The sequence below is a fragment of the Meles meles genome, chromosome 13 (genome assembly GCF_922984935.1).
Source record: "Meles meles chromosome 13, mMelMel3.1 paternal haplotype, whole genome shotgun sequence".
Lineage (NCBI taxonomy): Eukaryota > Metazoa > Chordata > Mammalia > Carnivora > Mustelidae > Meles > Meles meles.
Genome location: NC_060078.1, coordinates 34737463 through 34762922, shown reverse-complemented (window position 1 = coordinate 34762922; position 25460 = coordinate 34737463). Strand labels below are relative to the sequence as shown.

Sequence of the window (25460 nt, the reverse complement as noted above, 5' to 3'; positions counted from 1 at the left end):
AACTATAAACCATGAGATAGGTACACTTATAATCTCCCTTTTACAGATGAAGAAACTGAGGCACAGGAAGTATAAATAACCCAGGATTTGAATCTAGACATTTTATAACAAAGCCCAAGGTTAAACCACTATTCTGTAATGATCCCTGAAGAGGATCCACTAAAAAATTATTAGAAATAGTAAGGAGAGTTTAGTAAGATATTCAGTTACTGAAACACATATTTTAAAAGTTTCTCATATACTATTAATAACTTATTGGAAAAACAACAAGGAAAAATTTCTACATAGAATAGTACCAAGAAGAAATCACACTGAACCCACTGATCAATATTAGCATTACTGAAAGTGGAATAAAAAGATATGATGCATTACAAATGAGATATAATAAAAATAACAGAGTATCAGTTTTAAGATTCTTGCCTAAGGAAACAAAAGCTGCATCTAAACAAACCTCTAGCTCTAACTATAACCAAAGACGAAATAGGAAGCAAATAATGAAATACAGAGTAAGATACTTTACAAATTAAACCCATTTCTCTTAAAAAAAAAAAAAAAAAAAAAAAAACTTTAAAAAGGGGGAAGCAAGGGGCACCTGGGTGGCTTAGTACTTCTGCTTTCAGCTCAGGTCATGAACCCAGGGTCCTGGGATGGAGCCCCGCAATGGGCTTCCTGCTCAGCGGGAAGCCTGTTCTCCCTTTCCAACTCCCCCTGCTTGTGTTCCCTCTCTCCCTGTGTATCTGTCAAAAAAAAAAATAAACAAAATCTTTAAAAATAAATACAGGAGAGGGGAAAGGAGGATTACTAACTAAATGATACAAAGTATAAATGCAATGTTTGATTATTATTTAGATCCCGATTCAAATAAACCTAACACAAATGTGTATTTTTAAAACAATTATGAAAATCTGAATTGGAACTGGATATTAAATAGAATTAAGAAATTCATATTTTAAGTTAATAGTATTTTTTTTAAAAGTGTCATTCTTGGACAGGCAATCTGAGGACTAAAAGGTGAAATGACCGGAGAACTGGGACTTAACCTCTTATAAGAAGAAAAAAAATTGGGCCAAATGCTGATATTTATCGAAGCTAGATAAAGGGTACATGGGGCTCATTATGCTATTCTATTTTTTAAATATTTATTTATTATTTGAGGAGAGGCAGAGGGAGAGAGAAAATCTGAAGGGGACTCTCTGCTGGCACAGAGCCCCAATCTCTGGACGCTGAGATCACGACTTGAGCCGAAATCAAGAGTCAGACATATAACCAACTGAGCCACTCAGACTCCCCTATACTATTCTACTCCTGTGTAGCTTTGAAATTTTCTGTAATAAAGAGCAATATGCATACATACGAAGTGGAAATTAAAATGAAAATCCCGATGTAGAAAAAAAAAGACAAACATTTACTCTAAAACGTTTATTATAAAAATATTATTATCTCACTAGTGAAACTATAAATTCCAACGTGATATTTTGAAAACATCAGTATGATCCTTGAATTCATCTGAGCGAATAACAGTAAAGTACATTCTGAAAAGAATGAGTAATAATGATAGCAGAGGGGCACCTGGCTGGTTCAGTCAGTAAAACACGTAATACTTGTTTCTCTGGGTTTTGAATTCAAGCCCCATGTTGGGTGTAGAGTTTACTTAAGAAAAAAAAAATCATGTGGAGAGGGCCAGGAAGGATTTACTAGCAGGTATTAAAAAGTATTATTTGGCAACTGCAATTAAACAATTTAGTACTGACACAGAAAGAAATCAATGAGAAAAGACAGAATTCAAACACAGACCCAATGGTAATTACCTATGGCAAGACAGTATAGGATATAGATGACACTTCATAGAGATGGCAAAAGAGCAAATTATTCAATACATTGAGCTAGGATAAGTACATAGTCCTTTGGGGGAGGAACTCCCCTTACCCATTAACCAAAAATGTGAAAAATACAGAAATGTAGGAAATTCACCAACTTATTATAAAACTTTAAAACACAGATGTCCTAAATGAATGCCTACTAGTATAAAGGAAAATACTGATAGTTGTGACCAGATACAAACCTAAGATCACTACCCAGGAAAAAGTGTGTGTATGTGGCAGGGAGTAGAGGGTGCACAGAAGAGGTAGTATTCTTAATATATGAAGCACTCTAAAAAATCAATAAGAAAAAGATCTGAAAGTTTGTCACAAGGATGGCAGCGCTTGAGAGAGTAACGACCATAGAGATAGGAAATAATACACATACTCCTTTAATTTAGATAAAGAATATAAGCATTGGTATATAAAATACCAAGAAGGCAACACATAGAAAAACTGCAGCACTTTGCAAATACAAGAGCAATCTTCATTGGCTTTCAAATCCGTATTAACGATGTGTTGATGCTATTTCCCGTTCAGAGTGAGGATGCCATATGTCTTTCAAGAAGCTCGTTTTGCCATTCTCATCATACCATGAGGTGCTTATGCTATTCTGGCCAATCCTGATTGAATCTAAGAGACATTAGCTTTGAGTCTGCCTATCCACCAAGTATAAATAAGTGATAATAACTATATCATAGGACCAAGTGTTAATTTGTGAGGCCAGGTGAATCACAGGACAATTTCCCAGGCATATTCATATCTCTTTTGGGCTCACACTGTATCTATTCTTACAATAAAATAAGTAGCAATGAATAATAATCATATACTTTTTTTGCAAAGTAATACCAGATAAATACACAGTAACATCAGACAATTAAAAAATGTGAAGAGTTCTTTCAGGAAAAAGATTTACATGCAAATAAATCAAGAAGAATCTTATCAGTAGCTCAATTATAACATCATCAGAATAAAAATGTTACTGGGCACACACCATGGAATTATACACTTGTTAATCCAATAAACTTCTATTAAGCTCTTATTATATCTAAAGTACTCTATGAGGGAATACCAGCTCAAATAAAACCTTAAGGAGTTCACAGTCTGCTGAAGAGGCAGCATGGAAACAATTAAAATACAATGAGCATTACAAGAGGGACATGCACAAAATATTCCAAGAGCACCAAGAAGTTTGAGAGTAATGAAAATGTCAAAAAAAATGACAAGCTGGTTTTTGAAGGTTGAAGATTTGACCAGGCTGAGAACAAGTAAAAGAAAAGTACATTACACAGAGAGAAAAATATGTGTAAAAACACAGAGGAATACTATGTTCAAAGCTTACTCAGGGAATTAGTAAAGCACAGAGTCCAAAATAGCATATTTTACAATAGTTATCCATAATACTGAAAAGCAGGCTGGAATCAGAGTTACATGATAAAAATGAATTTTGGGTAGATAATTATGGCAACAGTGTTCAGAAAACTAACAAAAAAATGTTGGGAGACAATTCTCCATGGGTCTATCATGTCTCTATCGGTCTATCAAATTTGTTTGTTTTTTTAAACTGCAAACAGCCTTAAAAGATAAAGATAGTGACTTTATCTCAGAGTAAAGGTTGGGCAGGTTTCCAAGAAGCCCCTTTAAAGACTGGGGTTTCTTAAGTTTAAGATTACTGAATTGTGATATAAACTGTGAACACAACTTCCACCTGGGTCAATCTCCACATTGCCCTGAGTGACTGGGGAGACAAGCAGAACCAATGGGAATATGAAACTCACGCTTCCTGCTGTGCTTTGAGAAAAATTCATTTGTCTCTGACACAGTAGGCTCTTGTCTTCTGTCAGCATCTATGAAACTGTGGAAGACTAATTTGTTAGCTCGTAAGCAGGGTAAAATCCAAGACTTTGCACTGTTTTTGACAAAAACAAGAGAAGATCAGAGTGGGTCACAGGAAGACCAATTACCAAACTAGGTGGTATTAAGAAAAGAAAGATCTCAACATTAAGAATTATAAAGAAAGAAGGGACAGACATAAGAAACATTTTTTTGAGGCAAAAAGGACAAGATTTGGGACTGATTAAATGTGGGATGTGTGGGAGAGTGTAGGTTGAGTATGACTATGATGTCTCTCATTGGATGACTGATGGATGGTTATATCATTAACAGGAGCCAGTACAATAAAAAACCACAGAGTCTGAATATACAGAATTAAGAAGATATTAATGTGGAAATACCTACAGGATTATTGCAAATTAGGTTTGTAGTTCCAGAAAGAGGTCAGGAATAGGGAAAAATCACTGAGAATCAGCTACTGAAAAAGGATCAGACGACCCCTGGAAGACCCTGAGAACTTGTCAGAGTATATACAAAGTTAACTTTTTTAATTTTCAATTTTCACAATACTGAGATGTTATTTGCATTTTTACTATGTTGACATTTGCTTCCATACTGCAAATTTCAATATGAAATTGTTGGTACCTAGGAACAAAAAAAGGGCAGTGGAACCAAGCTGTGGTAGCAGTCACCGAATTTATCACAACCTTGTGCTCATTTTAAAATATACCAACTAAATTTAAGAATTTTTTGAAGAAGCAGTAAAAATCATTGATTTTTATTAAACAATGACCCTTATATACACATCTTTTTAATTCTCTGTGTATGAATGAAATACAATTGTTTCCTGGGGGGGGGGGGAAGCACTTGTGCAGTTGAGTTTCAACATGAACTACTCTTTTTATTAAAAAAAAAAAAACCACTTTTATTTGAAAAAAATGATTGACAGACAAATGATAGTTATTCAGACATGGGTATTTGGCAGACATTTTCTTGAAAATGAAAAAAAGGAAGACTGCTACTTAAAAAATAGCTGTCAGGAACATTGCTAATAATAAAATTTGAGCTCTCAACTGAAAATTATAATTGTATAAAACTCATACACCACAGTGAGATTTCCAATACAGAAAAGACCATTTTCTTGAGATCGGTGGTGATACTGACAAATGAGACATTTTACATTTGCAAGATCTTCATGATAATAAAAAAAAACTTTGCAAATGACCAATGCACCACAGTAAGTCATGTATGGACAGAAGAGTTAAATAGACCAAAGGATTTTTTTTGTTTTTAACATACAGCTTTGTTGAGATACAGTCCACACACAATACAATTCATATTTAAAGAGTGCAACTCAATGGCATTTAGTATATTCAGAGTTGTTCAAGCATCACTACATTAATTTTAAAATATTTTCAACACCTGACAAAGAACCCCTTAAAACTTAGTCATCACACCCAAACCCCTGTACCCAAAAGCCTTGGGCAGCCACTAATGTATTTACTGTCAGTATAAATATGCATATTTAGGACATTTCAGAGACGGAATCATAAAATATATGGGCTTTTGTAAATGGCTTCTTTCATTTAACATAATGTTTTCACTGTTCTTCCATATTGTGACATGAATCAGTTCTTCATTTCTTTTTATGGCCAATATTCTATCAGATGGATGCTCCACATTCTATTTATCCATTCATCAGTTGATGGGCATGGGTTGTTTTCACTTTCCTTCTATTATGACAAATACTACTATGAACAGTCATGTACAAGATTTTATGTACATACGTTTTTCATGTCTCTTGGGTATATTCCAGAATTTCTGAGTCATACAGTAACTGTATCTTTAGCCTTCTGAAGAAATGCCAGACTATATCCCAAAGCAGCTGCACTATTTGTTTGTTTGTTTTTTAAATATTTATTTATTTATTTTAGAGAATGAGCGAGCATATGTGTGATTGGGGAGAGGGACAAAGAGAGAATCTTCAAGCAGATTCCCCACTGGATGCAGAGCCCAAAGTGGGGCTCACCCCATGAACCATGAGATCATGACCCAGGGCGAAACCAACAGTGAGACACTTAATGACTGAGCCATCAGGTGACCTGCAGCTGCACTATTTTAAAATCCCACGAGCACAATTTCTCAACATCCTAACCCAAAATTTTGCATATGGTGTGAAACAGGAGTACAACTCAATTTTTCTGTATGTAAATACCTCATTTTCTCAGCATCATATGTTGAAAAGGCAATTTTTTTCTTTACTGGACTATCTTGATATCCTTGTCAAAAATTAGTTGATCATGGATGGGTAAATTGCAGGACTCTTGAATCTATGACAACTAAATCTGACAATGGTGCAAAAGTAATTCACTGGAGAAATAATAGTTTTTTCAACAAATGATGTTAGAATTACTGGATGGTCATATACCAAAAAAAAAAACAAAAAACAAAAAACAAAAAACTTCAAGCCATTCTTTATAATATAAACAAAAATACTTCAAGATGGATCAAAATCTAAATGTAAAATCTCTGTGATCCTCAACTGACTTGGATTAATACATTTTTAAATACAGATTTAAAATATATAACTGACATTCACTAAATGCGGTATTTTAGCTTTTTATCTTGGTCACTTAGTATTTCATACATAGATATATCATAATGACTATAATTTCTCCCCTGTTATTGAACATTTAGATTATCTTCAGTTTTCTAAATTATAAATACTGGCTTCATATTTTCACTAATACTTATGCACATAACTATTTTTATTGGATACTTTAACTAGGAATTACTGGGTCAAAGATTATGTGCACAATAAATTTGTCAAGATACTGCCAAACTGCTCTACCATAAGGTGTATCTTACAGAAGGGTATAAAAGGGTATACAAGAATTATTTTCTTTTATCTTCCCTAACACTGAATTCTAATCAGTTTATTTTTAACAATGTGACAACAAATATAGTAAAGTTTTATTTTAACTTGTATTTTTTATTATTAATTAAAGAAGCTTTTCATTTACTTATAAACAATTCATATTTCTCCTATAAACTGAATTACCCATCATATCTCTGTTTACATTTCAGTTGGGTTTTTCTTTTCGTCTCAATGATCCCAAGAATCCAAGAATCTGTTTTCATATTAGGGACATGCTCTTTGATACATCTTGCAAATATTTTCCTTTCATCTTTGTTTATTTTCCTTCACCTAAAATCTTTTTGATTTTTAATGTATTTTATACCTTTATAATTTATGAGATTATAAATACTAAAAATTGACAGAGAAGGGTAACCAGTAAAGGGTACAGAGAAAGGACCATCAAAGAGTTAATAAGCAAAGAACGAAGAGTGTCATTTTTTCATGAAAGAAAGTTAAGTTTCAAAATTGAGGGAATAATCAACAAACTAAACAACCTCAAGTGGGTCAATTAGGATCTGGATTTTTAAATAGTCATTCGATTTGACAATTATATTATTAGTGACCTTTGTAAAAAATACATGTTTCCAAAGAGAGAAAAGACTAGGTGTTATATGCAGCTAATGGATCGTTGAACACCACATCAAAAACTAATGATGTACTATATGTTGGCTAATTGAACATAATAATTTTAAAAAATTGAGATCCCAGCCCACAGTTACTGAATAAACAATGAGTGGAAGGTTGAGCGGTAGTGATAATAAATGTATAGTACTGGGATGCCTGGGTGGCTCTGTCGATTATGGGTCAGAATTTTGATTTCCACTCAGGTCATGATCTCAGGGTTCTGAGATAGAGTCTAGCATTGGGCTCTGCACTCAGCAGGGAGTCGGCTTAGGATTCTTTCTCTCTCTCCTTTTGCCCCCTGTCTTTAAATATATATTTTTTAATATTTTAAATTTTTTTAAAGATTTTATTTATTTATTTGACAGACAAAGATCACAAGTAGACAGAGAGGCAGGCAGAGAGCAAGGAGGAAGCAGGCTCTCCACTGAGCAGAGAGCTCAATGCGCAGGACCCCAGGATCATGACCTGAGCCCAAGGCAGAGGCTTTAACCCAATGAGCCACCCAGGCACACCTGCCCCCTGTCTTTAAAGTAAATAAATAAACCTTAAAAAAATCGATAATATGCTGTCTATACATCTGGTAGTGAAGGGAAAGGGGGATAACAGTTTGAGGTTTTAGAGAATGAAAAAGAAAATGGAATGAAGCTCAAAAGACACAATTATACAAACACGTTTGAAGACAACAGGGAGAAAAGGTTAAGAAGTTGAAATCTGATGATTTCTATTATATTTGGAGAGCTGGATATGAAGTTGCTTGCTGAGAATAGGGTAAGATGATACAGGAAATAAAGCTTTGAACAAATACATAGAAAAATGACAGAGAATAAACGGAAAGTACCATAGATGCAGACATGTGTCACTCCTTACAATGCCTAGAAAAATGTCTTGCACATAGATGGACTCATTGAATGGGTTTAAAATTCAATTTTATATAATTAAAAAATTCACACTCTTTAGGAAATTTAGTTTTCATATCAGTTTTTATATATAAATTTTATGTAACCAGTATGCTAATATGATTAATTAGACTGTGATATGATTTCCCAAGGAGAATAAATAATTCTATTTATTTAATTTCTATAGAATTACATTAAAAATTTCAGAGTAAGGGGTTGGCAATTTGATGAAGTGACAGCAATTGAATTTTATAGTTGAAATATAGCATGAAAGATTTACAAACGTCACCAAAAATGGAATGTTTAAAATTTCTCTAGGCATTTAATAAGTAATAGTGTTTTTATATATACATATAAGAAATAAGAAAAAATTTTAAATATTATAAAATATAAGAATAATAAGAAATTAGTCAAGTTTCTATCTAAACTATATCACCAGGAATAACTGTCAAATCATTTCCAAAATAAAAGGAAAAGTAAAAAGTACTAATTAAAATTGTTAATCAATGGGACTAAATGTATTCAGCTATGAAAGGTGCTCTGAAAATGATTTTTTAATTAATAAACTAACATCAAGGGGGGAAATTAGGTAAGAATTACATGGGAACTCTCTTGTACTACCTTTGAAATGTTTCCAAAATTATTCCAAATAATGAGTTTATTTTTAAAAACAATGACTTTTTTTTTTTACTTTTTACTTTTAAATGATTTTATGCCTAGAGAAAAGTTGCAGAATACAGAGAATTCCCATACACCTTTTACAAAGCTTACCCTACTATCATCATGTTATATAATGAGTATTATCAAAATCATGGACTTGCTTTCACATTTTGAAGTGCTTAACCTGCATATCATAAAACACCTCTGTGTCATAAAGTAGTATGTTTATTGCAGATTTTCTTGACATAGTTTGTTCTACTCATCTCAGGTGACAAATAAAAGAACACATTTCTATTTGCAAGTAGTGTAAAACAAAACAGTGTTTTTACCTATCAATTATATTCCTCAACTTTCTAGAATGTATTCCTATTTTAGAAATGAGTATCCTTCAAGTGGATGAATAATAAAGTATTTACTTAAAATTATATAAGACATACTAATTTTCAAAAGAATTTCTAGGAAGAAATCTACAATTTTCAAAAATGTTAGAGGATGATCTAAGTGAGGGTTTGAAGACCAATAATCTGTAAGAGGACCCACCTGTATAATGTTATTATGATTTTCACCTAATAGTCTCAATATCCAAGGAGTAAGAGTGGTGGATGGTAAGTTAGACTGATCTAGAATTGGTGGATAAGCATTGTAAAATAAAAGGACTGACAAAAATTGAGAGAAAAATTTAAGTGAGGTCAGATCCATTATCTAAGTGCAGTGGGATGGCAGATCTGAAGGCAGTGAAACTTAGAGGTACAAGGGGTAGGAGAATTTACATAATCAAAGAACTGAAATTATAGAGAAAAGTCAGGGAAAGATTATAAAGGATGAGAAGCTTTCGTTACACAGCAGAGTATTAGAACTTTAAATTTCATACACAGAAGTATAAGGGATGATGATGTACAACATGAAGACATGATAGAGTGGGGCTAAAAAAGAACCAAGTTCAACAAACTCTGAAATTAGGATGATTACTGGGTTACAACAATGAAGTCAGGCCACCACCAGTTAGATTATTCCTTACCTATCCAGCTTGGGAATCCTTGCTAGATACCTACACGAGTCACGATTAAACTCACTTAAACGTCTTTAGACTATAAAGATATAAAAATTATTGGGCGCCTGGGTGGCTCAGTGTGTTAAAGCCTCTGCCTTCGGCTCAGGTCATGATCCCAGGGTCCTGGGATCAAGCCCCGCAACGCATCGGGCAATCTGCTCAGCAGGGAGCCTGTTCCCCCCCCCTTTCTGCCTGCCTCTCTGCCTACTTGTGATCTGTCTGTCAAATAAGTAAATAAAATCTTTTAAAAAAAAGATTTTAAAAAAAGATATAAAATTATTAAAATGTACATTTTATCCAGCTTCTGCTGGACCCAAAGAAGTAACACAATTAAAAAAAAAAAAGATTGCTGAAGAAGAAATGTTAAATTATCTTGGGAAGGGAATATTAGAGCAGGACTGTCATTTCACATGAGTTTTTTTCCTAGTTTTTCAAATAACGCCTACTATTATTAACTTGAACTGGAAGTAATACAGAGTTAATCATAAAAGTTTTATTTCTTCAAAAAGTAAAATCAGTGATAAGAAATACTTTAAAATTCAAGAAACTTACTCTAAACCAATGCTATAAAGAAATATAAGCATTCAATAAATCCCTACTAACTCAGCATGGAAGGATCTGAAGTACATGTAAAAATCATGATGAGATTTAATATAAAGTCACTGTTCTGAGGAGAGTAAGAAAAAACAATGACTGAGACTATAACTGATACAAAAATATGAGTGGAATTATTATTAAAATAAGAAGTACTGATTATCATAAATGTCTCATTTATTAGACAGTAATAGGATTTAAATAAGAATAACAAGTGATCATTGAGGCACTAAGTAACAAAAAATACAGTAAAAAACACAGGCAACTATTACTTCAAAAATTGTAAGCCTTCATTTAGTTCACTTTTAACAGCTATAAACACTATGTGGGCCACCAGGAGTCAATCAGTATCAAAAATGACAAATTATTAATAGACACACACAAAAGTTTAATATTCAGAGAAACTACTACTTTGTAATTTTTGTCCACAAAAATTAGAATATTTCAATTCCAGGATAATCCATTACTCATTTCTAAGAAATAATTGGTACACAATGAAAATTCTTAAAGAGCCAACACATGTACAAAATTAAGGCATATAACTAATTAAATGTATAACTTCTCCCTTCCAAAAAACAATTGCTTTCATACATTGATTATCAATGGATATACCAGCATTATGGCTAAACCTCCCAGTTTTTCCTGAATATAAGTAAACAATAAATACACATCATTTCAAAATGTGTATGTTAGAAACCTAAACCACTTTAGAAAGTTGATGGGAATTGACTTTATCTTTTGGTGTAGGTGGGGCAGCGAACTTTAGATTATGATTTTTCTAATACATAAACATGATTGATTTTACATTTTTTCCAAACCCCAAATACGTAACTGCTAATACACACATTTCATTGTGAACTGTTCATTATAGTGTATTGTTTGAAAAGGAAATATTATGATTAATAATGTACTAGGTGATCAATAAAGCTATGCTGAAACTAACAGTTTACCACATCTCCACAATACAAACAGCCTTGCAATATTTTGAAATACCTCAACGTTACTACATATAATCTAATTCTTGGATACTTTCTATCCTAAACCTGCATATCCCAAACTCATTTCTAACCATAACCTATTGAACCAATTGTTTATTAGAAGAAACTGGAGAAAAAAGTTCAAAAGATACTGCTCAGATTTTGGAGTGCTAATATAAGTATCGTGGTAGGCAAATGTATTTTAACAAGTAATCAAGTTGGTCAAGCCTATGAATACTTAAGCTAGATCTGATTTTCAAAGAAATAATGCTACTTGATATTGAATAATCTATACTATACTCATTAACTTCAGTTCAGTGTTGTTCAGTCATTTTTAGTGGTTTATCTTCTGATTAAAAATTGAGTTGACTTCAGACAACGTATTCAGTGTAATATGGTCACAAATTCCCTTAGTTTTTCTGTTTGTTTGTTCATTTGTTTTAACAGCTTTACAGATGCTTAAATGATGGAAACCTATTTGTACAAATTTAAGATATAAAATTATGTAAGTTTGACCTAGGTATATACCCAATATACAATCAATCAGTTTTTTCTTTTATGGATCATTCTACTGGTTATGTATCTTAGAAATCTGTCCAGTTAATTTCACTCAGTAATGTTTTATAGTACACAAGTCTCATATTTTTTTTTGGTCAGATTTGTCCCTATATTATTGACGTTATGGTAAACACTGCTTTTTGTTAAATTTCAGATTTTTTATTACTAAAGAAAAATACAGTCAATTGAAAATACTGATCTTGAATTCTGTAAATGTGCTAAACTCAATTATTAGCTCCAGGACCTTTTTGTAGATTCTATAGGGTAATGTGCATAGATGATCATATTATCTATGACAGATTTACTTCTGCTTTCCTAATCTAAATGCTTTTCTTTTTATTGCTTAAGGACTCTGGCTAGAACCTCCATCCACTACAATGTTAAATAGAAGTGTTTGTGAAAGCAGACATTCTTGTCTTGTTCCTAACCTTAGTGGGAACACATTCAGCCTTTCAACAACAAATACAATGTTATCATTAGCTCTTCATAGATGTTATCTATAAGGCTGGAGGTTCCCCAATATTCCAAGTGCGCAGAGTGATTTTATGAGGCATCAATGTTAGCTTTTGTTAAAGGCTTTTTATGCATCTACAGACATCACCCTATTGCTTTTTTTTTTTTTTTTTAATTTCAGGTGGGAGGATAAATCCAGTATTTGTTACTCTGTTTGTCAGAAAGAGGGGGCCTCAAATTCTTTTAGTGCTGAATAATTTGATTCACTGAATGTAGTCAAGTATGCAAATATACAGTTCATAATTTTTAAAGATCTGTTTCTAACTCTTCATCTGTTAATAAATTAGCAAGCCCTCAAATAAAATGACCAAACTTACTGTAAATATGGTTATGAAAATCCTATAGCAAAATATGGTATTATATTCCAATATATGGTGAACAGTAATTACATTTCAGGCAGAAATCTGAAGCAAACCAATGAATTCTGGCAGAGCTAAAAAATATAAATATGAGTCCACTTAAATCAATTAGCAGTTATCATGGTTATGTTAGAAGCATGTGATGTGAGATGTTAAGAGATGAATGATGCATAGCCTGATTTAATGTCACAAAATGTTCACAAAAAAGTAAATCAAGGAATATTAAGTTTAAATGAGACTTCAGTGAAATGATGGCTGACCTGAAATGAAGAGAATACTCATTGCTGATCACTTGATTATTTGGGCATAATTAATGTTCCAAATGGAATACATGGTGTGAACATGAAGTTGTGATTTGATGTGGGATTGGTTAAATTTAAAAAAAAAAGAAAAAGACTTCAAAAGGTCAATACAATTTAGGCTCCTCGGCTTTAATTTGTGAATACAGAACAATTGCTCCTAGTGGAAATACAGGGTTAGGGTTCTGCAATGCCTTCATTACATTCTTTGTCAACAAGTTAATATCATTATATAACTTTGTTTTTTGTGTCTTTTTGTTTAGAGAGATATTATTTTATTTATATTTATATACATACATGTAAAAAGCTATATAGAGAGCTATGTATGAGGGTACACACACACACACACACACACACACACACACAGACATCAATATTTGATTTGTTAACACTGAATTCATGATCAAAAGCACATGCCAGAACAAAGCATGTCTAACAAATTTTTCTCTAAGGCACCTAACAGCCCTCTAGCACCTAGGAACACTAGACTGCATTTCAGTACTATGCTTGGTGGCCTTCTTAAACAATAAAATCACCAAAGAAAAGCATAAAAATGAAAAAAAAAATGGCACTAAATACACCACGCAAAGGATACTTGTTTTATAGTACAATGAAATAAGGCAAAGTGTTACTTGTGATGATAATGTGCACATCACTTGACCTTTTTTTTTGGTGCTCTATTTATATCTGTGAATGACTGCAAAAGTACCCTGAGTACTGATTTGGGGTTTGCAAGTAAATTTTTACTGAGTAGGTGAATATGAAAATACAGTATCTACAAATAATGAGGATTAACTGTATATATATTGGGATCCCCTGTGGTCTTTATCAATGATTTTATATCAGTGGTTTTTAACCATTTTTGAAGTCTGGAATTTTTTGAGAATATGATAAAATTTAAGTATCCTCCTCCAAAAATCACACATTAAAAAATTATGATTTTAATGGATTTATGGACCTCCAAAAGGTCCATAAACTGACCTCTATTCCAACTGATAATACATGGACCACAGTTTAAAAATTCAGCTTTAAAGGTTATAGGCAAATTTTTTTTGTTTTGTTTTAATTTCTTCCATTTTATTTATTCTTTCAGCGTAACAGTATTCATTCTTTTTGCACAACACCCAGTGCTCCATGCAAAACGTGCCCTCCCCATTACCCACCACCTGTTCCCCCAACCTCCCACCCCTGACCCTTCAAAACCCTCAGGTTGCCCCAACCTCCCACCCCTGACCCTTCAAAACCCTCAGGTTGTTTTTCAGAGTCCATAGTCTCTTATGGTTCGCCTCCCCTCCCCAATGTCCATAGCCCGCTCCCCCTCTCCCAATCCCACCTCCCCCCAGCAACCCCCAGTTTGTTTTGTGAGATTAAGAGTCATTTATGGTTTGTCTCCCTCCCAATCCCATCTTGTTTCATTTATTCTTCTCCTATCCCCCTACCCCCCCATGTTGCTTCTCCATGTCCTCATATCAGGGAGATCATATGATAGTTGTCTTTCTCCGATTGACTTATTCTGAAGAAAATAAGAAAGAAAGGTGACTAAAAGCAAACAGAAGAATTGAAAAAAGTCGAGGCCCCAATTTCATTTGAAAAACTGGGTTATTCTCTCTGTGTACGAACAGCATGATTTTATTCAAGTTTCTATTCATCACTTAAATCTGTTGTTATCTTGATTTCTTCTGGCATGATATGCAATTTGGAATAACTATGATTCAGAATATCCTAAGTAACTTACAAATTATGTATGTTGCTATTCGTTTCATAATTATCCATGTCAGACAGTTCTAGGTATACTTCAGGAAATGTGACTATATTTGTGAATGGATATGTAGAGGTGTATTATCTGTAATAGGTGTCTGTTGATGATAGCTTATATAAAACAAGAATACCTTCATCTCTCTCATGTAGCCAAACACAGGATAAAGAATTCCTACCGCTGGGAATGAAAGGTTTAGTTTGTTTCTTATCTCCAATTATGAAATATATGTAATGCAAATTACATACACATTTAAAAGGGTATGAAGGGGTTTTTAATATAAAACTATATTAAGGAACTAATACATATGCTTTTGCATAACTATTTTATATTCTCCTATGTATAAAAATTTGAAATAAATGAATAAATTTGTACTAGACATAGATGTTAATGTTAGATCAACTGTTCTGTACATCACATAGAAACCTATGTTAATGCTAAATGAAGGAATTTCCCTTAAATGTTCCACAAAGTCAACTTACATTATGAATTACTCCTCAAAACACAGCATTAATAAGTATTACATAAATCATAAAATTACATAAATACATAAAAGTATTACATAAATCATGTCATTTGAAATCAGTTTTTATGGATATGAGGCAATTTCATAACAAGTAATATAGATATACTTTAATTTTGCATCTGTTTTTTAGTTTGCATTATAATTCTACTTAGAACTACGTTAAGTTCAAAAATTCTAGAATTATTTTTATTCTCTGGGCATGAAGTAGATTCTTTTAATGAATTATTATTAAAGGTGATTATACTTATTTTTCAATGTATATGAAATATATGTGCATATATACATAATATTTTATCCATACAAATAGAATTTCATCCCTAAATATCCCAGTATCAGTCTACCACCTTTTAGCTTAACATAGAGGGTTGGAGAGAAAAATATTCAGTCATAGATCAAAAATGTGCAAATGTGAAAGAAAATATTTATGATATCCACTTATGCCAAGTTGTAGTCATTAACACTATATTGTCTACTTATGTTATCTACCTATGTAATGCTTAAGGCCAAATTACAGTTCTGCTTTATTTATTTATTTGATAGAGAGAGAGAGGTGTGTTACAATGAGGCAGAGAGAAAGGCAGAAAGAGAGGAGGAAGCAGGCTCTCCACTGAGCAGAGAGCCTGATATAGGGCTCAATCCCAGGACCCTAAGGATCATGACCTGAGCCAAAGCCAGAGGCTTAACCCACTGAGCCACCCAGGCGCCCCTACAGTTCTGCCTCTTACTAACAATGCAGCCGTGCACGTCCTATAAACAAGTATTAATTCAGAAACCATCAAAGGTCTGATATTCAATCCTATTTACATTAACAAATTAGCTAGTGTCTGTCTGTTTCTCTCTTTTTTTCTACACGCGCACGCGCACACACACGTACTCAGTGACATAAGGACATGAGACCTCTGGATCAGAGACAATTTATTGCTCACGGCAAAAACAGCAGCCAGAGCAATAACTTAGTGCTATTTCCCTGAGTTCCAATCCTCGCGGGGCAATGCAGTGAAGGGTGGATATTACTGGCACATGCAGCAAAGAACAGCACAGGAGAGTAATCCTAAAACTAAGAAACTCTGATCTTCTGAAGGCTCCTACTCTGCTCCATAAAGAAAGATTACTCATTACTCTAATATATAAGCAAATCTCCTAAAGGAAGGGAAAGGTAAGGTCTTTTATTTTTAATTTTGGGATGTCTCCAAGGAGGGACATGTTGCTAGTTTGACTATCCAGGAATTTCTCCTTATATAAAACACTGGCAATGTAAATGCCTTTGCTTAGAGACTATTCAGGCATGTGAAAAATCTTTGAGCTATTTCCCAACACTCAGTTTTCTACCTCTAAATGGGGAGAATAACAGATGTAATGAAATTATATTTGAGTATTATAAGGTTTAGATGAAAGGTGCCTAATGAAGTGAACAGCATATAGAATAACTTTTTGAGACAGAAAGACCTGAAACAGTGAACGACTAGGTGACTCAGTTGGTTAAGCGTCTCCCTTCAGCTCAGGTCATGATCCCAGGGTCCTGGGATTGAGTCCCACATCAGGCTCCTTGCTCAGAAGGGAGCCTACTTCTTCCTCTGCCTGCCACTCCCCCTACTTATGCACGCTTTCTCTCTCTCTATGACTAGTAAATAATAAAATCTATTTTTTTAAAATAAAGACTTGAAATAGTCTTGCTAAAGATGTACTAAACAGGAGAGTTCTTGATTCACCTGACACAAAATTTTAAAAATAGGAAAACCCTAATATTTATAACAAGATATAAACTATCTTAGGAAATGAGTATTTTATAAAATAAGCCAATAATACCTACTATGTGAAGGAGAAGATTCTTCCATTTATGCTAATCAACATCTTTCAGTGGTTTCAGGCAATAGTATGCAATGCACTAATGAAGGGTGATAATGTAATGGGTCACAACCATCATTTTTATAGCTAATAGAATAGAATAAAAAACCAAAGTGCCTTGCAAGGTGCTAAGGGTAGAAATTATTTAATGAAAATTTTCAGTTAAATATATGCACAGAGGCATCCTCAGAAGTGATGTAAACTGCATTTCTTAGTGTGGATTGGCAGACATATGTATTTAGTTATATGATAAGATAAATGAGTAATTCTATAAACCAAGAATTGGGAATATATAAATAGTACCTCATATTTACCAACAAATAACTGTTAAGAAACTAAAATTGAGGAAACCTCAGTTTTAAACATAACAAATATTAGAAAGAATAGAGACCAACTGTCCAGTCTGAACTGAAGACAAGGTAGAAGGAACTAAATTGCAATAGAAAAAGAAAAAAAAAAATATGGTCCTGAATGAGCAGAGCTAAATATATTTTTTTTTTTTTAAAGATTTTATTTATTTATTTGACAGAGAGATCACAAGTAGGCAGAGAGGCAGGCAGAGAGAGAGAGAGAGGGAAGCAGGCTCCCTGCTGAGCAGAGAGCCCCATGCGGGACTCGATCCCAGGACCCTGAGATCATGACCTGAGCCGAAGGCAGCAGCCTAACCCACTGAGCCACCCAGGTGCCCCCAGAGCTAAATATCTTAATGAAAAATCTGAATATTAAAAAAACCTTCTAAGGACAGTATGTTTTTCTGTTCAGCTTCTGAAAATTCCATCTGTAAATCTTCCCCAACTTATTTGGCCCCATACTCTACACTTCTAGCAATATACTAAGCATGAAAGAAGAGAAAAGCCACATTAGATAACCCTACCCTGAAGGGACTTATAATAAAACAAAATTAAGCCTAGTCCACAAACACTATGAATGAACTCTTGACTGGATAGGACTAAGTATATACTTTATATATTATCTAAGATGTTTTCCTTCCTTTTTGGATCATTTTATTATTCCTCCAAGTGACAGAGAAGTTTTTAAAAAGCTGACATATATATACTTTGTTAATAATTCTAAAAAGTGAAATGATGAAAAAGCAACTAGGTGGCTGAACTTGCAGAAATAAATTTAGTCAGGAAAACTGGGCTTGAACACTTAGCCTTACTTATCACAGTATCTAGTCACGTGAGCCTGGCCAAGTAACAAACTCTCAAGATACGCATATAAAATTAGAAAAAATTTGACCAGAGTAAAACCAAATCCACAAAGTGAATATAATGAAGTTCTGGTGATTTACCACAGTCCTCTACTTACACTTCATGCATTAAGTGCATATGGCTTAAATAATCATCACACACAGTGGAAGCAGTGAGTGTAAAGTGAGAAGCAATAAGATATCTAGCAACTCAAATTTAATTTAAGTGCTAATAGAACTTTCCCTTTGAATCCAATATGGGTTTTTAACTTAGATTAACAAAAAAACAATATAATTAAAAATGGAGAGATGCCATAAAATTTTGGAACCATAATGAGCCTCAGTAATCAAGACTAAAATAATCAGTGAATAGATTAAAGAAGCTGAAGCACTTTCCCAAGATCACTTATCTACCTGATGACAGAGTATGGAGAAGACCTTCTATCTTGGGAGCTCCCACCATACCTGTTACTTGTCATGACTCTTTCTATCATCCAAGAGGTTTATAAGAGTCACAAAAGAGTTGAAGTAAACTTCATGTTTTTACATTACCAGTATTCAGAGGTAATATTCATTCAAAACAACAAATATCTTAATAATAATAATAATATAATATTCAAGGACTTCATGGATAATTATCAAAAAATGTTAAGGTTGAAGGATCTGTGTGATGGGGAAATTTTTATTATTCATAAAGGACTTGTGTAGGAGTCAAAGACATGCAATTTTTCCAGCAAATCACACAAACACAGGAATCTTTCTGTGAGAATCAATGAGTCTGTGCATGTGATTCACTTTAGGGCAGTATACTGATAAAAAGATAAAAATTACTATCTTGTTTCTGGCAGGAACTTATTCCAGATGCTCAGGGGAATGATGAGTTCACTTTTTCCTACTCCCATATGAAACTTCTTACTCAATAGTAGTAATCAGTAGAGAGACGAAGTAAAGCCAGAGAATTAGTTGCTTGTATTATAATCCATACACCAATTCATTGAATACATATTGTAAGTACTGTTTTTAAGTGATGCTTTTTTAAAAAATGAAAACCTTTTTTTATGCAAAAGGATTTAGAGCATTTTTAAAGCTTTACTTCTGTTTTATGCCTTTTTAAAAAAAATTTAGAAAAGCATTTTTTAATCCCTAAAGAACTTTTATACACAAAATCAAATAAACTGAACATTTCAAAAACAAGATTGCTTCTTTTTTTTACATCACAGAATACTTTTAACTTTGCATTTGAGTAATTTTAGTGTTTTCTTTCCACATTTAAGAGATTTTTTAAGGTAAAAAACCCAAAATATAAAAAATATTGTTTCAAGTCAGATTGATTAGAAACTGAAAATCAACAAAAATTAAGACTACTTTAAATTATAAGCTAATTAATCAATGATAGATGAGGTCCATCCATATTATAGTTACATTTTATTGTAACTATAAATGACTTACAAATATCATTAGTGGCATATAGTTCAAAATGGTAATAAACTTTCAATACAAAAATTTAATCTATCAGAGAAAGATGAAATGAAACATAAATTTAACTAAAATGTTATAATACTTGTATCTCCATGAAAGAAGATAACCTTGTAAAATATACAACCACTACTTAATAAGATTAAAATCTAGCATTCATGAAACTCCAAATAACTATTTTTGTTTTTGTGATCTGTACCATGGCATGAAAATAAGGGGAATAAACATGAGCTTTTGACATATTCGATAACAGGAATTTTTAAGTGCAATGAAACTAAAGCTTATTCAAATGTTTTTTTCAAAGGCCTTAGTAAAAAAACAAGCTGTGTTTTATATACAGAGTAGAAGATGTTTTATGAAACAGCAAACTGACTCCACGCAAATAATATAAAGGGATAAATTTCACACTGTCATATCAAGAGTTATGATAACTATATCTAAAAGACATGTATGGTGCCTGCATGGCTCAGTTGATAGAGCATCCGACTCTTGGTTTCTGGTTGGGTGGTGGTCCCAGGGGTCATGGTGATCTCTACCGTGGGTCGTGCTCTGTGTTTAGAGGGGAGTCAGCTGGAGATTCTCTCTCTCTCCCTCTTTCTCTCTGCCCTTCCCCTGCTTGCACCCACACTCCCTCCCTCTCTCTCAAATAAATAAATAAATCTTAAAAATAAAGACATATATTAATGTCTACAGAAGACATACTTTAAATTAAAGGTTACAAATAGACTGAAAGTAAAAGGACAGAAAAAGATACACAAGTTTCTCCCAGTATCGGAAAGTGGACTGTTCCTATGAAACCTTTCAAAAACCAAAATGGCAAGAAGCAGAGTATTCTCTACTTTTGGAAAATCTGTGCTATGCCGCTTCGTTTTTATGGAAGACCTATGTTAGAAACTCTTTTTGCTACTCGAAACAGCAGCTTAATTTCCTTAAGGGGAAGGGAGTTTATAGAAGTTACCAAGGAATGGTGACATTTGTGCTAAGTATATGCTTTACATTTTTCAAATCTTTAAACATTTGAAAACACACATATAGCCAACAATTATCCACAACAGCACAAGCCTGAGCATGCTGCTCTTGCAATGCATATTTCTGCTCTAAGAAAGTTCATAAATGAACAACTGTCAAAACAATTTTCAATACAATGACAGCCAAATAAATACACAAAACTCCAAGAATAGTTACTTGTATTATGTAAGCAAATACATGAGAGCCAACACATGGTGGAGTTTGGATTGAGGACGTCCAAACATAAAAAACTAAGCCATAAGTAGAAAGTAAAAGAAAACAAACGAACAAAAACCGAGAGAGCAAGAAACAGGGTAATGATTATAAAAATGGGGGAAATCAGACGGGGAGACAAACCATGAGAGACTGTGGACTCTGAGAAACAAACTGAGGGTTTTGGAGGGGAGGGGTGTGGGGGCTTGGGTGAGCCTGGTGTGGGTGTTATGGAGGGAATGTATTGCATGGAGCACTGGGTGTGGCGCATAAACAATGAATTTTGGAATACTGAAAAAAATTAAATTAAAAAGAATCTGTTGAAAATAGACTACGGCAAGTTTAAGAAATTTTGGTGATATCACAGTAAAAATGAATTTAAATGTGAAAGAAACAAATCCAGGACATCACTGAATATACCTTGGTAGTACACTGTCAAGGAGAAGTATACATCTTTTGATGTCACAAGGTTATATATAGCACAAGAAAATGAGGACAAGTGTTCAGGAGTAAGGGCAGGCATAAAATTGTCTCGCTTTAAATCTCTGACATAAAGGATAAGAGTATATATCTGAATTAGCTTAGCTATAAGATGCAAAGTATGTGATAAATAGAACTTACCGAATGACCAAGAGTTAATCTTAACAATCACTAAGAAATATCTGTTAGGGAAGAAGTTTTGTGTTTTCTTTAGAAGTATTTGAAAGGCACTGTTCAATGTTATACATACTGTACTATTACCAGTACAATTATATTCTGCAAATTGACAATAATTAAATATTGATTAAACAAACTGCTACTACATAAACATGCTAGCCATTTTAGCTCTCCAAAACTAGGTATTTATTTAAATTGGTAATACACAGCACATTATAAAAATGATTAAAACAGTAAGAAAGCACATTGAGTAGAAAATAATTCTCCCCAAATACCAATGCCTTAGTTTTCCTACACCGGTTGCCAGTTTTTATATACTTCTACTGAATTTCCATTTCTATTCATGTTTATTTCTTCACTCTGTTCTGATCCCCTAATCTGTCGATCTATATACCGAGATGATATATATACATTAAAAACTACATATCCGAAAATTCCCAGAAGAGTTCAAATGTCTATTCACTTTATCAAAGCAAACAGTACTACCCCTTCATTTTCACAAAACATCTATTGCTTACTATTTTGAATAGTAACATTAAGAGTTCCCAAACTAGAAATCAGAGTATATGATCTGAAATCAGATTTAGAAAATATTTTAAGATGAAAACTCACTAGGTGCAGAAATGAAAACTGTCAACATTACTCAAACTATCAAACAGTATATAGGAATATAGGGAAACAAGTGACTTTTTCTCATATAATAATATAAACAATGCAAAATGTACATACGTGGTGAAACATTAAAAATATTTCTTAGCTTTTTAACCAGTATTCTACAACTTTTCCTTACCCTCACAAGTCCCCCCAAAACACTATTTCTCTGGTCAGTAGAGTTGAATCCTAAAATTATGCTAAATGAATATAAATCAGTAGGTATTTTTAAAATCAAAGTATAGACAATTTATAGTAATAGAATACATTAATATCAATTCAAATATTTAAAATTCTCTCATATGTAGGAGAAAAATGGCCCTTCAAAATGGAAAAGAATTTCATCAACGGGTTTTAAAATAACAATGCAATAAAGAGCAGAACAGACAAGACTACTGTTGGCCTCTGGCTTCCTTCAATATAGAAGTATTATAAAGGGAAGAGTAAGCCAGCACTGATATAATAAAGAAACTTCCACTTTAATAAATCATTTTTTTTTTTCAGGAAAAGGAGAAGTCTGCAAAATCTGTGAAAGTGATTTATCTTCAGGTGAATAAAATGAACAGCAATTGATCTCACACCTAGGGAGTGATTCTTCTTCCACCAGTTACAAATATATCTCTGTTAAATATCACTAGAATGGGTCAGGTGGTCTCATGTTTTGAATAATTTATTTGTTCATTTAAGATTTAGGATGTATTCTGAAGTTTTACACCAAAAGCCACTGTTTCAGCTGGGTGATTAACTTGCCTATTATTTGGTCCTTTTGTACATGTGTAAAATGAATGCAGCCTGTATAGGAGCATATGAATGGCACTGAACAAAGATCTGAAGAGGAGTATCAAAGGTAAGAACTCCATGAGAAAATGCTTGAGACACATTAAATGGGTACAAATTGGTCAAATGAAGGAAATAATTTTATAGGCAGAGGCGATTTTATGTTTATGCAAACGAGATAGATGACCACCAAAAGTTTCAGTTTATAGCACAGAATTCTGAAGAAATCATGAGGGCCCTCTAGTTTTGTCTATAAGGCAGATCATTTTGGAAACAAAACTATTTTATTTATATTCGCAATCCTGAAATTTTGTGAAGGTAAAAATGGACAAAGGAGAAATAGCTCACAAAATTTATTTTCATGCAATGAGTTCTGTAGTCTTTTAAGCCCTTGCTTTGTATTGAAAAAAAATAAAAAGATACACATCAGGGGATTATTCTGTCATGGAGATAGAATTAGCTTAGATATAAGATGCAAATTATATGAATAAATGGGACTTACTCAATGACTACATACTAATTTTAGATTCACAACAAATTACAAAAATAGTAAGAGGGCTCCCATGTTACCTTCTCCCAGCCTGCTCTAATTATAACATATTACATAACCACGGTCCATTTTCAAATCCAGGAACCTGACGTTGGTATAGTAGCAAATTACTAAATCCATTCAGATTTCACTAGATTTTATGTGCATTCTTGCTTGTGTGAGTGTATTTACAGTCTATGAAATCTCATCAGCTGTATAGATTTGTGAAACCACCACCACCACAATCAATATATAGAACTGTTCCATCATCACCAAGAAGAGTCCTCGTGCAACAACTTTATATTCACACTATCCTCCTTTCCCCTTCATTCCTACCCTCTGGCAACCACTGCTCTATTTGCTATAACTAGATATAAACATTTTAAATTTTAAGAACATTGTATCTTGAAATCATGCAAAATGCAACCTTTCAGATCTTGTCATTTTTAAACCCAGTGTGATGCCCTTAATATCCATGCAAATTGTTGTATCAATGTTATTCCTTTATAAAGCTGAGTAGTATTCTACTGTATAGAGACATCACAGTTTGTTTATCCATTCACCTGTTGAAGGTTATTTGGATTGTTTCTAATTTGGAAGAATTACAAGTAAAGCTGCTATAAATATTTGTGTATCAAGTTTTTTGTGTGAACATAAGTTTTCATTTCTCTATGATAAGTACTCAAGAATTCTGAGTCATATGGAATGTATGTTTAATTTTATAAGAAATGCCAAACTGTTCCTCAGAGTGGCTACATCATTCTATATTCCCATCAGCAGTGTATGAGACATTCAGTCATTCCACATTCTCACCAGCACATGTTATTGTGAGCATTTTTTAATTTTTAGCTATTCAAATATATATGCAGGGATTTTGTGTACTTTCAAGTTGTACTTTTCTGATGTCTAAAGATATTGAAAACATTTTACATGCTTATCTGCCATCTTAGATATCCTCATCATTTAACATTTAAAATATATGATCTGAAGAGGGAAAATACAGTAATATCTCTCAATGTTCAGTAAGGAAGCTCTTCCAGGTAATCAAATAATATGATAGCAGGGATTAATATACATAAAGTTAATGAAGTTCTATGAATAAAAAGTAGAGACAACATAAGTATAGAAAACTTAATCTAATTTATTTAGAAAATATCATTACAAGGATGATATGATTAAACTTATTTATTATAATAATCCAGGAAGGGCAATTAAAAGTCATAAGGGTATGCCTTTAATGCTGTCAGTGCCCTTCCCCTTTTGGACCTACCCCATTTTCCCTCACTCCCGTTACTTCTAACAGCTAGTATCTTCCTGTTTATGCCTAAGAGCTTTTCTCCTGAACTGGTGAAAGCTGCTATGACCACCTGAACACTAGAAACATGAACAATTCTCTGACTGCAGTCCACAACCATTAACAGGAAATACATTCACACTTCTATCGGTTCATTTTGAAAAGCAATTTTGACACTGATTTTTTCTCAGAATTTCCGCAAAGCTAAAGCTCCAGCAACCTATCATGGTATCTGGCTTAATTACTTGTTATTAGTTGTACTGTCTTCCCTGAATCACCTCCCTGCCACCCCTGCCAGCTATATCTCTCATATAGACCATTTGTTCTACACTCTGTGTCCAAGGTTATGTTGCTGGAAAAACCAATAAATATCAAACCACTCACCACAACAAA

The 25460-nt window shown here is 33.2% G+C and overlaps 1 protein-coding gene and 1 non-coding gene across 5 annotated transcripts in view; one reads left to right on the top strand and one right to left on the bottom strand.

Annotated features, from left to right (window-relative positions):
* ADK (adenosine kinase) overlaps positions 1 to 25460 on the bottom strand; it is a 538475-nt gene that overhangs the window by 301345 nt on the left and 211670 nt on the right. The window lies entirely within an intron of this gene.
* LOC123955899 lies at positions 13086 to 13138 on the top strand. The gene has a single exon (XR_006821438.1). It is a non-coding gene; the product is annotated as a small nucleolar RNA SNORD2 (small nucleolar RNA).